Below are 12,686 nucleotides of genomic sequence, written 5' to 3'. Positions count from 1 at the left end.
CCGCAGTTCAGCTATTTCCCGATGAAGTTCACTACAGCACTCAGGGAATTATTATTACAGAGCGGGCCATGTCCTCACCACTTTCACACTGGAGATAAAAACTGGCGCGGTCGAGAGGATGATGGTGGGGAATCATTGAGCCCTGTCGGGGGTGGGGGGTGGGTGGGGGTGGTGGTGATGGGGGTTGGGCTCCCGGAAATGTTGACAGTGGAAAGAGGGAGAGCGTGAGGGAGAAAGGAGGGAGAGATAAACGGGATCGAGATTCCATTACATTTCTCTTCAGTCTGAACTCGCTGTCGATTAAAACCACCCTGGTGAAACTCGGTGTGAGATCCAGATCCAGAAACTGAATTGTGTTCATGACTGCAGCCGCTCACATGAAAACATCAAATACTATAAATATCAAAGAGAAATTTACACAAAAGCTACAGGGAAGATATTTAGAGGGTTCGATCTGTGAAGTTTGGTTCATTTTCTAGAAAGAATAACTTGCGGTTTTATAAATGCTTATGAATCCCTCCCGGGGACCTTGACCCAGAGAAACATCAACTGATGACGGAGTAAATACAGAAAATGCTGGAAAATCTCAGCAGGTCTGACAGCATCTGTGGAGAGAGAACAGAGCTAACGTTTCCAGTCTGGATGTCTCTTCGTCAGATTCCAACATCCGCAGTAATTTGCTTTGAACTGATGAGGGAACATTTGAAGTGGAATCTCTCCTCCAATATTGGGCGGAGTTTCTTCACACAGAGAATGGGGAGAATGTGGAACTCGCCGTCACATGGAATGGTTGAGGGAGAGAGAGTTGGTGCATTGATAGGGAGGCTTGGATTACAAGATGATTTTATACCGCACAGGTTGTTTTTGGAGTTTGTTTTTTGTCTGAAAAAAATGAGCTCACCATTCGACGAGATGGATTTACATACTGAAATTCTGCAATAATTCAATCTATGCTGCTACAATTAGTTGGCTTTGAAATCCGCAATAAAAATTATTTAAATATAAATTGTTGTGCTAACACAAGGATTTAACAGTAATAGTGCAGAACAAGTGATTGGGGAAATCAGGATCTGAACAGGGTCGCTGTCAGCCTTGGCATCTAGACTCTGACTTGTACAAGTCAACTCCAATCTACTGCACTCCTGGTTTGTCGGTTCAGCTGGTGAAAATCGCAATAGGATTCATTCTGCCGGATGAAATGTTGGACACTGAACTCTCTCCATGGACCTCGTTAGACTTCACAGAGGATCATAGAGTCACTGAACAGCATAAAATCTACTATGATCCCGATATGTTCCATCTAAAGTGTATTCTTAAATAATTATTAATCTTAATTTACTGAGTTCACTATTAACAGCTGTATTCGTTTCTAAAAGGACATCGACACATCTTCCTTTCCAACAGCCGCTTATGCACAGCTCTGGTAATGCAGTGTTAGTTGTTCCTGACAGGAATTAGGAATATTCCCATTCTGCCCTTTCCAGCCTTTCAGCCTCAGAATTGAATTCAGGAACTTCAGATTCTAACCACCGTTACCATTCTGCTGTAACCATTAACACTGCTCTGGAACCACCTTATGCTTCTTCACCAGTCCCGTTCCCCATTCTCTTATACTTTGTACCGTTACACCTTTAGACATTTAACCTCTCCTGTCCTGCACCATTTCATAGAACTTTCCCTGTTGTTATTCTCCGCCCTTTTCCCCCACACTGTCCTTGCTGAGAAATTATTTACTCTGTAAAATATTCCAGTTCCGATGAAAGGCGATCGATTTGAAAAGTGAATTCTGTGGCTCTCTCTATTGATGCTGCCTGATTTGTTGAGTGCTTCCTGTATTTTATGATGTATTAAGGATTGGGTCTGTTAATGTCTGATATATAACTTTCACTCACTGCAGGGTAAATACAGTCTCACTGCAGGGAGCTGAACAGAACAGGGGCGGGATTCACTCACAGAAATGTGACCTCAGCAATTTGAATGAGAAAGTGCTGAAACTCCCCATGGCTTCCAGACTCCAGGCGGAGAGTTTCACTGAGCTTCTCTCCGATATTAGTGAAGTGATGATTGCGAAGTGCTCAGTTCCAATCGCAGCTCCTCAGCGACTGAAACAGTCTGTGTCTGCATGCGGCAAGAACTGGACAACACCCTGAATTGGGATGATCAGTGGTGAGTAACATTCATGTAACTTAAATATGACGCAATGAACATCTTCAACAAGAGAGAATCACAGCAACGCCTCTTGTTATTCAGCAGCATCACCAGCACTGACTCGTTCACCATTAACAACCTGTGGCGTCATTGACCAGAAACAGAGTTGGGCGGATCATATATAAAGTGCTGGACAAGATTGGAGGCTGGGAATGCTGCAGTAGGTAACTCATCTGCCAAAGTTTGCCCCCCTATAAAAGGCACAAATCAGGACTGTGAAGCGATACTGTCCATTTACCTGGTAAAGCGTAGCTCTAACAACACACATGAAATTCAACACCATGAAGAACAACGCAACCCGCTTCACTGGCTGCAGTACTTACTGGAGAGAATATCTGCACTGTTCATTGTGAATTCATAGGTCACTTCTTTTTGCAATATTAATAAGGAATAGAATCATCGAATAGAATCGGTGCAGAAAGAGGCCATTCGGCCCATCGAGACTGCACCGACGATAAGGCAGCAATCGCACCAACGATATCTGCAGCAATCCTCGGTCAGAAGTGCGGACTGGATGATCCACCTCGGCCTCCTCCATTGGTCCCCAGCATCTCAGATGCTAGTCACCAGCCAATTCGATTCACTCCAAGTGATATGAGGAAATAGTTGGAGGCACTGGATACTGCAAATGCAATGGGGCCTGATAACATTCCAACATTAGTACTGAAGACTTGTGCTCCAGAACTTGTCGCTCCCCTAGCCAAGCTCTTCCAGTATGGTCACAACACTGACACCTACCCAACAATGTGGAGAATTGCCGAGGTATGTCCTATACACAAAAAGCAGGATAAATCCAACCCGGCCAAATACTGCCCAATCAGTCTACTCTCGATCATCAGTCAAGTGATGGAAGGGGTCATCAACAGTGCTATCAAGCAGCACTTGCTCAGCAATAAGGCACGAGTGGTGTGCCTCAGGGATCAGTGTTGGGACCACAATTGTTTATGGTTTACACAGATGATTTGGAGTGGAGATCAAGTGTAGTGTGTCAAAATTTGTAGATGACACTAAGATGCATGGCAGGGCAAAGAGTTCAGAGGACGCAGAAAGTCTGCAAAGAGATTTAGATGTCGAAGTGAGTGGGCGAGGATCTGGCAGATGGAGTACAATATTGATAAATGTGAGGTCATCCATTTTGGTAGGAATAACTGTAAAATGAACTATTCTTTAAATGTTAAAAAAATTGCAGCATTCTGCTGTGTAGAGGGTGTCCTTGTGCAAGAATCACAAGGAGTTGATTTGCAGCTGCAGCAGGTAATTAAGAAGGCAAATCGAATTTTGTCCTTCATTGCTAGAGGGCTGGAGTTTAAAAACAATGAGGTTATGTTGCAGTTGTATGAGGTACTGGTGAGGCCACACCTGGAGTACTGTGCATAGTTTTGGTCTCCTCAGTTGAGAAAGGATATACTGGCACTGGAGGGGGTGCAGAAGTGATTCACTAGGTTGATTCTGGAGTTGAGAGGATTGGCTTATGAGGAGAGACTGAGTAGACTGGGGCTATACTCATTGGAATTCAGAAGAATGAGGGGAGATCTTATAGAAACGTGTAAGCTAATGAAGGGACTAGATAAGGTAGAAACAGGGAAGTTGTTTCCACTGGCGAGTGAAACTAGAACTAGGGAACATGGCCTCAAAATAAGGGGGAGCAGATTTAGGACTGAGTTGAGGAGGAACTTTTCATGCAAAGAGTTGTGAATCTGTGGAATTCCCTGCCCAGTGAAGCAGTTGAGGCTACCTCATTGAATGTTTTTAAGGCAAGGATAGATAAAATTTTGAACAGTAAAGGAATTAAAGGTTATGGTGAGTTGGTGGGTATGTGGAGCTGAGTCCATGAAAAGATCAGCCATGATCTTATTGAATGGCGGAGCAGACTCGAGGGGCCAGATGGCCTACTCCTGCTCCTAGTTCTTATGTTCCTAATTACCTGGTCAATGACGCCCAGTTTGGGTTTTGCCAGGGTCATTCAGCTCCTGACCTCATTATCCTGACCTTGGTTCAAACATGGACAAAAGAGCTGAATTGGAGGGTGAGGTGAGAGTGACAGCACTTGACATCAAGGCCGCATTCGACCGAGTGTGGCATCAAGGAGCCCTTGCGAAATTACAATCAATGGGTAGCAGGAGGCAAATTCGCTGCTGAATCGTGGGAAGATGGTTGTGCTTGTGGAGAGTAAGTCAGCTCGTGATATTTCTGCAGGAGTCCCTCAGGGGAGTGTCCTCGGCCCAAGAATCTTCAGCTACTTCATCAATGACCTTCCCTCCGTCATAAGGTCAGATGTAGGGATGTTCGCCAATGATTGCAAAATGTTCAGCACCATTCGTGACTCCTCAGGCACTGAAGTAGTCCATGTTCAAATGCAATAAGATCTGGATAACATCCAGGCTTGGGCTGACAAGTGGCAAATAACATTCACGCCACACAAGTGCCTGGCAATTACCAATAAGAGATACTCTAACCATCGGCCCAAACATTCGATGGTGTAACCATCACTGAATACCCGACTGTCAACATCTTTGACCAGAAGCTCAACTGGACTCACCTCATAAACACAGTGACTACAAAGCAAGTCAGAAGCTTGGAATACTGCGGCGAGTAACTCACCTCCTAACTCCCCAGAGCCAATCCACTATCTACATGGCGCAAGTCAAGATGGAATACTCTCCACTTGCCTGGATGGGTGCAGCTCCAACAACACTCAAGAAGCTTGACACCATCCAGGACAAAGCAGCCTGCTTGATTGGCATGACATCTACAAACATTCAATCCCTCCACCACCGACGCTCAGTAGCAGCAGTGTGTACCATTACAAGATGCACTGCAGCAATTCACCAAAGATCCTTAGACAGCACCTTCCAAAACCATGACCACTTCCATCTAGAAGGACAAGGGCAGCAGATAAAGAGGAACACCACCACCTGCAAGTTCCCCTCCAAGCCACTCGCCATCCTGACTTGGAAATATATGGCTATTCTTTCACAGTTGATGGGTCAAAACCCTGGCACTCCCTCCCTAACGGCATTGTGGGTCAACCCACAGAACATGGATTGCAGCGATTTAAGAAGGCAGCTCACTACCATCTTCCCAAGGGCAACGAGAGATGGACAATAAATGCTGGCCAGCCAGCGACGTCCATGTCCCGCGAATGAATAATAATAAAACAACTAGCCCCCCTGAAACCCACGCAGACACGGGGAGAATGTGCAAACTCCACACAGACAGTGACACGAGGCCAGAATTAAACACGGTTTCCTGGCGCTGTGAGGCAGCAGTACTAACCACTGTGCCACCTTGCCGCTGTTACAATCAGTGCCGTTATCAGAGGATACTTGTGGGATTTACTGAGAAGGGTGGTTCAGCTATGCTGAATGATTCATTGCGGGTGCAGTAAGTTTCTGGGATGGGTTGAGACGCTGTGTGAACTCAAGTCTTTTATTGTTACAAAGCGCACCGCTGCCACCTGCTACAGAATCTGAGTGCTGCAGGAAAGAATTCACCATTGAAAACGGCCCAAGAAGCGGGGAAGGTTCAGAGACACGATCGGGCGATTGCATTTCTGTTGTCCGAAACTCAACCATCTTTAGTTATTTCATCAATGACCTTCCATCCATCATAGGGTCAGAAATGAAGATGTTCGCTGACAATTACACAGTGTTCAGCACCGATCACAATTCCCCAATGACCAGTCAGCGGGGAAGATCTCCCAATTTTGGCACAAGTCCCGAAATGTCAGTGCGAGGGTCTCTGATGGGTTGTCTGAGCAGAATCTGCCTTTGCCACATCTGAAGATTCGGTGAATGTCAGTTAATTGCTTTTGATATAATCTTGTTTGACTTTCCCACCGCTGTTTGATATAACCGAGTGGTTTTCTGGGTCATTTCGGAGAGAAAAGTAAACAACAGTTCTCTGGACAGGCTGGCCTGACCTGGTAAGGACGGCAGATTTCCTTCCTTGGAGGACAACCTCATTCTTTCATTGTCATTATTACAGAGACTAGCTCTTTATTCCAGGTTTATTGAAAGAATTGATTAAAATTCTCCAGCTGCTGTTGTAGGATTTGAACTCAGGATCCGAGAGCATTAATCTCGGCCTCTGAATTTCCACTGCAGGAACATTACTGCCATTGCTGATGAGGTTCCTCGTTCAATTCTCCACAACTAGGGGAAACATCCTCCCAGCATCAGCCCTTCGCAGTCCTTTAAGAATGTTATATTTCAATGAGATCACGTCTGATTTTTCTAAACTCTGTGTAATATGGACAGAATCTACTCATTTCTTCTCATCGAGCACTGCCCAGAAATCCACCTACAGAACTTTGCTGGCACTGTCTCAAAGGCAATTATCTATTCCTTTAGATAAGATCTTCAGGACTGTACACAAACCTCCAGTATGGCCTCAGCAAGGTTGGGTTAAAGTTGCTGACAGTATTTTTTATTCTTATGCTCGCAAAATTCTCAAATAGAAATAAGACATGAGTTCACAGTGAACTCAGTAAATGGCGAGTAAAATACACAAGGAGATCATTTAGATTTATGTTCCAGGGTGAACGATGCATTGACGAAACTTCCCTCTCCGTTTCATCCTTTGTCTTGTCCAAGGAGGTACCCGGAGGTGAGCGTCAAACAATTCACTCCGCAGTGTGAATTACAGCTGAAAATTCATCAGAAGAAGCGATTCTCGGAGTGTAGCAGATTGGAGTTGATTTTCCCAATCCAAAATGTCCGTATAAAGACTGCCAGTGATCCTGTTCAATTCGTGAGTTCACCAGTCACTTGTCCTCCACCATTACTGGACTTAAACCCTTCTGTAGGAACAATGGTGTCAATCATATTGATTTTTGTGGTGCAAACTCAGAGTCAGCTAAATACTGCAGTACTTACCAAAACTTACGCTTTAATAGCGAGTCCTAATCCGTATGTATTTTCCACATGGTTGTGGATATTAATGTGGAATTCTTTCGCTTTTCTTTCCCAATGATGATCTTGGGACATTTAATCAAAGAATAGGATCGAACAAAATCAATTTTCACGATGTGGATTTGATCAGAATAACGTCTAAGAGTACATAAGAATCCGAGAATGACCCAACACGGAGAAAGGACATTAGGCCCATCGCGTGGGACTGGACTGTCAAATTCTAAGACAGTCCCCACTTTTTGGGCCGTTTTCAATGGGGAATTCTTTCCTGCAGCAGCGAGATTCTGTCAGCAGGTGGCAGCGGTGCGCTTTGTAACAATGGAAGGCTTGAGTTCACACAGAGTCTCAACTCATCCCAGAAACTGACTGCACCCGAAAGCAATTAATCACAATCTCAGGAGCATCCGCTATGAAGGAAAATACAGCAGTCATTTTAACCGGAGCCTGGCCCAAGGACAGTGGCGGATTAACAGTTAAAGTGGCTCAGTGCGCCGCTTCATTTGAGCCACACCCTCTTCCAAAGAACAGAAGACTCCCCCCCCGCCCCCCCCACCAACCAACACCCCCCGCCCACATCGAGACACTCCCTAGTCATAACAACATAAGAAATAGGAGCAGGAGTAGGCCATCTGGCCCTTCGAGCCTGCCCCGCCATTCAATAAGATCATGGCTGATCTGTCGTTGCTCAGTTCCACTTTCCCGCCCTCTCCCCATAACCCTTAATCCCCTCTCTTATCAAAAACCCATCAACCCGCGTCTTAAAGATATTTAGCGAGGCAGCCTGCACCACTTCAACGGGCAGAGAATTCCAGAGATTCACCACCCTTTGAGTGAAGAAGTTCCTCCTCAACTCCGTTCTAAACCGCCCCCTCTTTATCTTGAGGCTGTGCCCCCTAGTCCTACTGTCCTTTCTGAGCGGGAAGAGTCTCTCCACCTCTATCCTATCCATCCCATTCATCATCTTATACGTCTCAATGAGATCTCCCCTCATTCTTCTAAACTCCAACGAGTACAAGCCTAGTTTATTCAGACTCTCCTCATAGCTCAATCCCCTCAACTCCGGCATCAGCCTAGTAAACCCCCTCTGCACTCCCTCCAAGGCCAAAATATCCTTGCGTAAGTACGGCGCCCAAAACTGCACACAGTACTCCAGCTGCGGCCTCACCAATGCCCTATACAGCCGCAGCAAGACCTCCCTACTTTTATATTCAATCCCCCTCGCGATGAAGGCCAGCATCCCATTCGCCTTCCTGACCACCTGCTGCACCTGCAAGCTGGGTTTTTGCGATTCATGCACAAGGACCCCGAGGTCCCTCTGCACCGTCGCCTGCTGCAGTTTTTCTCCACGTAAGTAATAGTCCTTCCTACCATTATTCCTACCAAAGTGGACCACCCCCACCCCTCACACACTCTCCACCCTCACCCCTTACACACTCTCCACCCCCACCCCTCACACACTCTCCACCCTCACCCCTTACACACTCTCCACCCCCACCCCTCACACACTCTCCACCCCCACCCCTCACACATTCTTCATTCCCACCTCTCACACACTCCTCACCCTCAGCCCTCACACTCTCCACCCCACCCCTCACGCAATCTCCCCCCAACACCGAGACACTCCCTCGTTCCCCCCCCCCGCACACATAGTCTTCACCCTTACCCCTCAGACACTCTCCACCCCACCCCTCACACTCGCTCCACCCCACCCCTCACATACACTTCATCCTCACCCCAAATATGGGGCAAAATATCCTATTTTTGTTGTTTAGCCATTCTCTAATTCACCGTTCTCTCCCCCGAATTTTCATTCAATCGCGACTAATTTGTCCCTCGATTTATTCACCTGAGGTCCAATTCACTACAGTTTACATCAATCCCATCTAGAATCCATAAGAAATACCAACAGCTTCCTCCTGTTCCTCAGTAAAAAGGGGACGTGGAATTCTATCCATCATCACACACACTAGGAAGGAAGCAGAGGAGATTCGCCAGGTTGTTGCCTGTGCTGGGGTATTTCAGCTGTGAAGACGGGTTGGAGAGACTGTTTTTGTCCCTTAGAGCACAGAAAGCTGGGAGGTGCCTGCTTGGGGTGGGGAGCTGGTCGAGGTGTGCACAATTATGACAGTCGTGTATACGGTCGATCGGACGAAACTTCATTCCCGCCCCACCTTCGTAGAGTGATCAATAGCCAGGGGCATAGATTTAAGGTCAGGGCAGGAGCTTTAGAGGGGATTGTAGGAAGAAACCTTTGCACCCGGGGGATGGTGAGAACCTGGAACTCACGACATGAAATGTTGATCGAGGATGGAACCCGCAAAACATTTTAGAAGCATTTAGATGAGCACTCGAACGCCATAGCATGCAAGGCGACTGACCAAGTGCTGGAAAGTGGGATTAGAATGGATAGGTGCTTGATGGTAGGCGCAGACACAATTGTCAAAGGGCCTTTTCCTGTGCGTAAAATTCTAAGACCATATGATTCGACAATCCGCTTCTGAAGTGCTGTACCTGCAGAGCAATGGACTAGGTGCTCGGAAATTGGATTAAAATGAGTGGCTAGTTTTTTTTTTCTCTGTCTGTTTGGCCGGCACAGACAAGATGGGCTGAATGGGCTCTTTCTAATCCATATCTTTTGAATGGTTCTGTACTATAATACTCCATAGCTGGCTTCAGTCCTTCAGTCATTTCATGATGGTGACTAGTGGAGTGCCCCAGGGGTCGGTGCTGGGGCCTCAGCTATTTACCATTTATATAGATGATCTGGAGGAGGGAACCGAGTGTAGGGTGTCGAAATTTGCTGATGACACCAAAATTGGGGGAAAGGCAAATTGTGCGGAGGGTGGGGAGAGTATACAGAAGGATCTAGATAGGCTGGGCGAATGGGCCAGGAAATGGCGAATGGAATTTAATGTCGGCAAGTGCGAGGTGGTCCACTTTGGTAGGAATAATGGTAGGAAGGATTATTACTTACGTGGAGAAAAACTGCAGCAGGAGACGGTGCAGAGGGACCTCGGGGTCCTTGTGCATGAGTCGCAAAAACCCAGCTTGCAGGTGCAGCAGGTGGTCAGGAAGGTGAATGGGATGCTGGCCTTCATCGCGAGGGGGATTGAATATAAAAGTAGGGAGGTCTTGCTGCGGCTGTATAGGGCATTGGTGAGGCCGCAGCTGGAGTACTGTGTGCAGTTTTGGGCGCCGTACTTACGCAAGGATATTTTGGCCTTGGAGGGAGTGCAGAGGAGGTTTACTAGGCTGATGCCGGAGTTGAGGGGGTTGAGCTATGAGGAGAGGCTGAATAAATTAGGCTTGTACTCGTTGGAGTTTAAAAGAATGAGGGGGGATCTCATTGAGACGTATAAGATGATGAATGGGATGGATAGGATAGAGGTGGAGAGACTCTTCCCGCTCAGAAAGGATAGTAGGACTAGGGGGCACAGCCTCAAGATAAAGGGGGGCGGGGGGGGCGCGGTTTAGAACGGAGTTGAGGAGGAACTTCTTCACTCAAAGGGTGGTGAATCTCTGGAATTCTCTGCCCGTTGATGTGGTGGAGGCTACCTCGCTAAAAATTTTTAAGACGCGGGTTGATGGGTTTTTGATAAGAGAGGGGATTAAGGGTTATGGGGAGAGGGCGGGAATGTGGAACTGAGCCGCGACAGATCAGCCATGATCTTATTGAATGGCGGGGCAGGCTCGAAGGGCTAGTTGGCCTACTCCTGCTCCTATTTCTTATGTTCTTATTATGTTCTTATGACATGTGAAGTGAATAATATTGGCTGAAACCTGGCTTATGTGGTGTTGTGGATCTCAGGGCGAGGCCAAGTTTGACCCTTCTGACTGAAGATTGTTGCAAATGCTTCACTTTGTCTTTTGCACTGATGTTCTGAGCTCTCCCATCACCGAGGACTGGGTTATTCGTGGAGTCCCTTCACCCTTCTTTAATTACATTAAACTCGATATAATTCTTGTTGTGGCTGTCTGTAATTCTTAGCTACATAAAATCTTGAATTTCCACTTCTGCCTCGATAGGACACTCGATGTGCATGACTACAAATTATATCAGAACCAGATTTTATGAGAGTAAAAACAATATGTTTTATTATACAAACCCAAAATCTAGATATAGTCATAAAGGTTTTCCTTCTGTATAAAAATAATTTGAGTTAACAAACTTTTAATTCGCACGTATATTAAAAATACGCATATATATCTCCGAGCTTTAGGCTCATTTGGCCGCTGCGGATCAGAAGAGGTTGCAAATTTGCATCGACACAGATTTGATAAGGACAGTCTGGTTTCTGAAAACAAAAAAGAACAAAACAAACCTTTTTCACAGCAGCAATCGGGCCGGAGCGGCCGGAGGACGGCAGCTGGTTACATTAAAAATTCTCGTCTTCTCTGGCATTCAACAAAAGTGGATTTAATTGTGGTTTCGTTAAAATGTGGACGATTTATTCAATGCCTCAGCGGGGCCCATGAAAGGAGAACAAGGAAGCAACCGCGTGTAGTATCAGGAAAGAGCCAGGTACACTGTCAAAGGAAAGCAACGTGAGCTGCAGGAGAGCACAGCAGTGCAATAGTCTGAACTCATCGATACAGGTTTACAGCCCTACCAATCTCAGAGCTAAATACTATTTCCCAACCTGTATTCAAACAGAAAATTTTGCGAATACTCAGCAGCTCGGGCAGCGTTTGTGGAGACAGTAAAAAGTCTGACAACACCAGGTTTGATTCCAACCGATTTCTCTGCTCTGTCTGAGGCCAGAACTCTCCATTCACCTGACGAAGGGACTAACTCCGAAAGCTAGTGAGTTTACTATCAAATAAATCGGTTGGACTTAAACCTGGTGTTGTCAGACTTTTTACTGTGTTTACCCCAGTTCAACGCCGGCATAGCCACAGCATTTGTGGAGACACAGAGAACCAGGGTAAAAGTTTTATTGGCTGGAATGCTCATTTGTAATGAAAGCTCACACATTCTCATTGATGGACCCATTTCAGAAATCTTTTTCTACACGCTACCCGATGCCTTCACACACTTGGAGCTGCGATGCCCAGAATTTGCCACAATACTCGAGTTGTGGTCGAAACAATGTTTTATAAGGGGTTCACTCTGAACACACTCTGTGTGAGGGGTGAGGGTGGAGAGTGTGTGAGAGGTGGGGATGGAGTGTGTGTGAGGAGTGGGGTGCAGAGTGTGTGAGGGGCGGAGATGAGGAGTGTGTGAGGGTGGTTGGAGAGTGTGTGAAGGGTGGGGGTGCAGAGTGTGTGGGGGTGAGAGTGAAGAGTGTGTGAGGGTGGGGTGGAGAGTGTGTGAGGGGTGAGAGGTGAGAGTGAAGAGCCTCCTCCCCCTCCCCACTCCTCCCCACTTCGCCCCCACCGCCCACCTCCTCCCCCAACCGCCCCCTCCTCCTCTCCCTCCCCCGTCCACCCCACTTCACCCCCCAATCCCCCCAGAGTGACAGGCGGACCAAACAATCGCTTTCCAAGTTTCCTGATCTCCGCCTCCCTCTGTCTCAGTGAAAGGAGCTCTGACCAATCGCTTTCTGTTTGCCGAGAAAACCCTCT

The sequence above is a fragment of the Carcharhinus amblyrhynchos genome, unplaced genomic scaffold (genome assembly GCF_965287045.1).
Source record: "Carcharhinus amblyrhynchos unplaced genomic scaffold, sCarAmb.v2.hapA scaffold_73, whole genome shotgun sequence".
Taxonomy (NCBI): domain Eukaryota; kingdom Metazoa; phylum Chordata; class Chondrichthyes; order Carcharhiniformes; family Carcharhinidae; genus Carcharhinus; species Carcharhinus amblyrhynchos.
The sequence above is the reverse complement of the archived record's forward strand: the minus strand, read 5'-3'. Positions refer to the sequence as shown.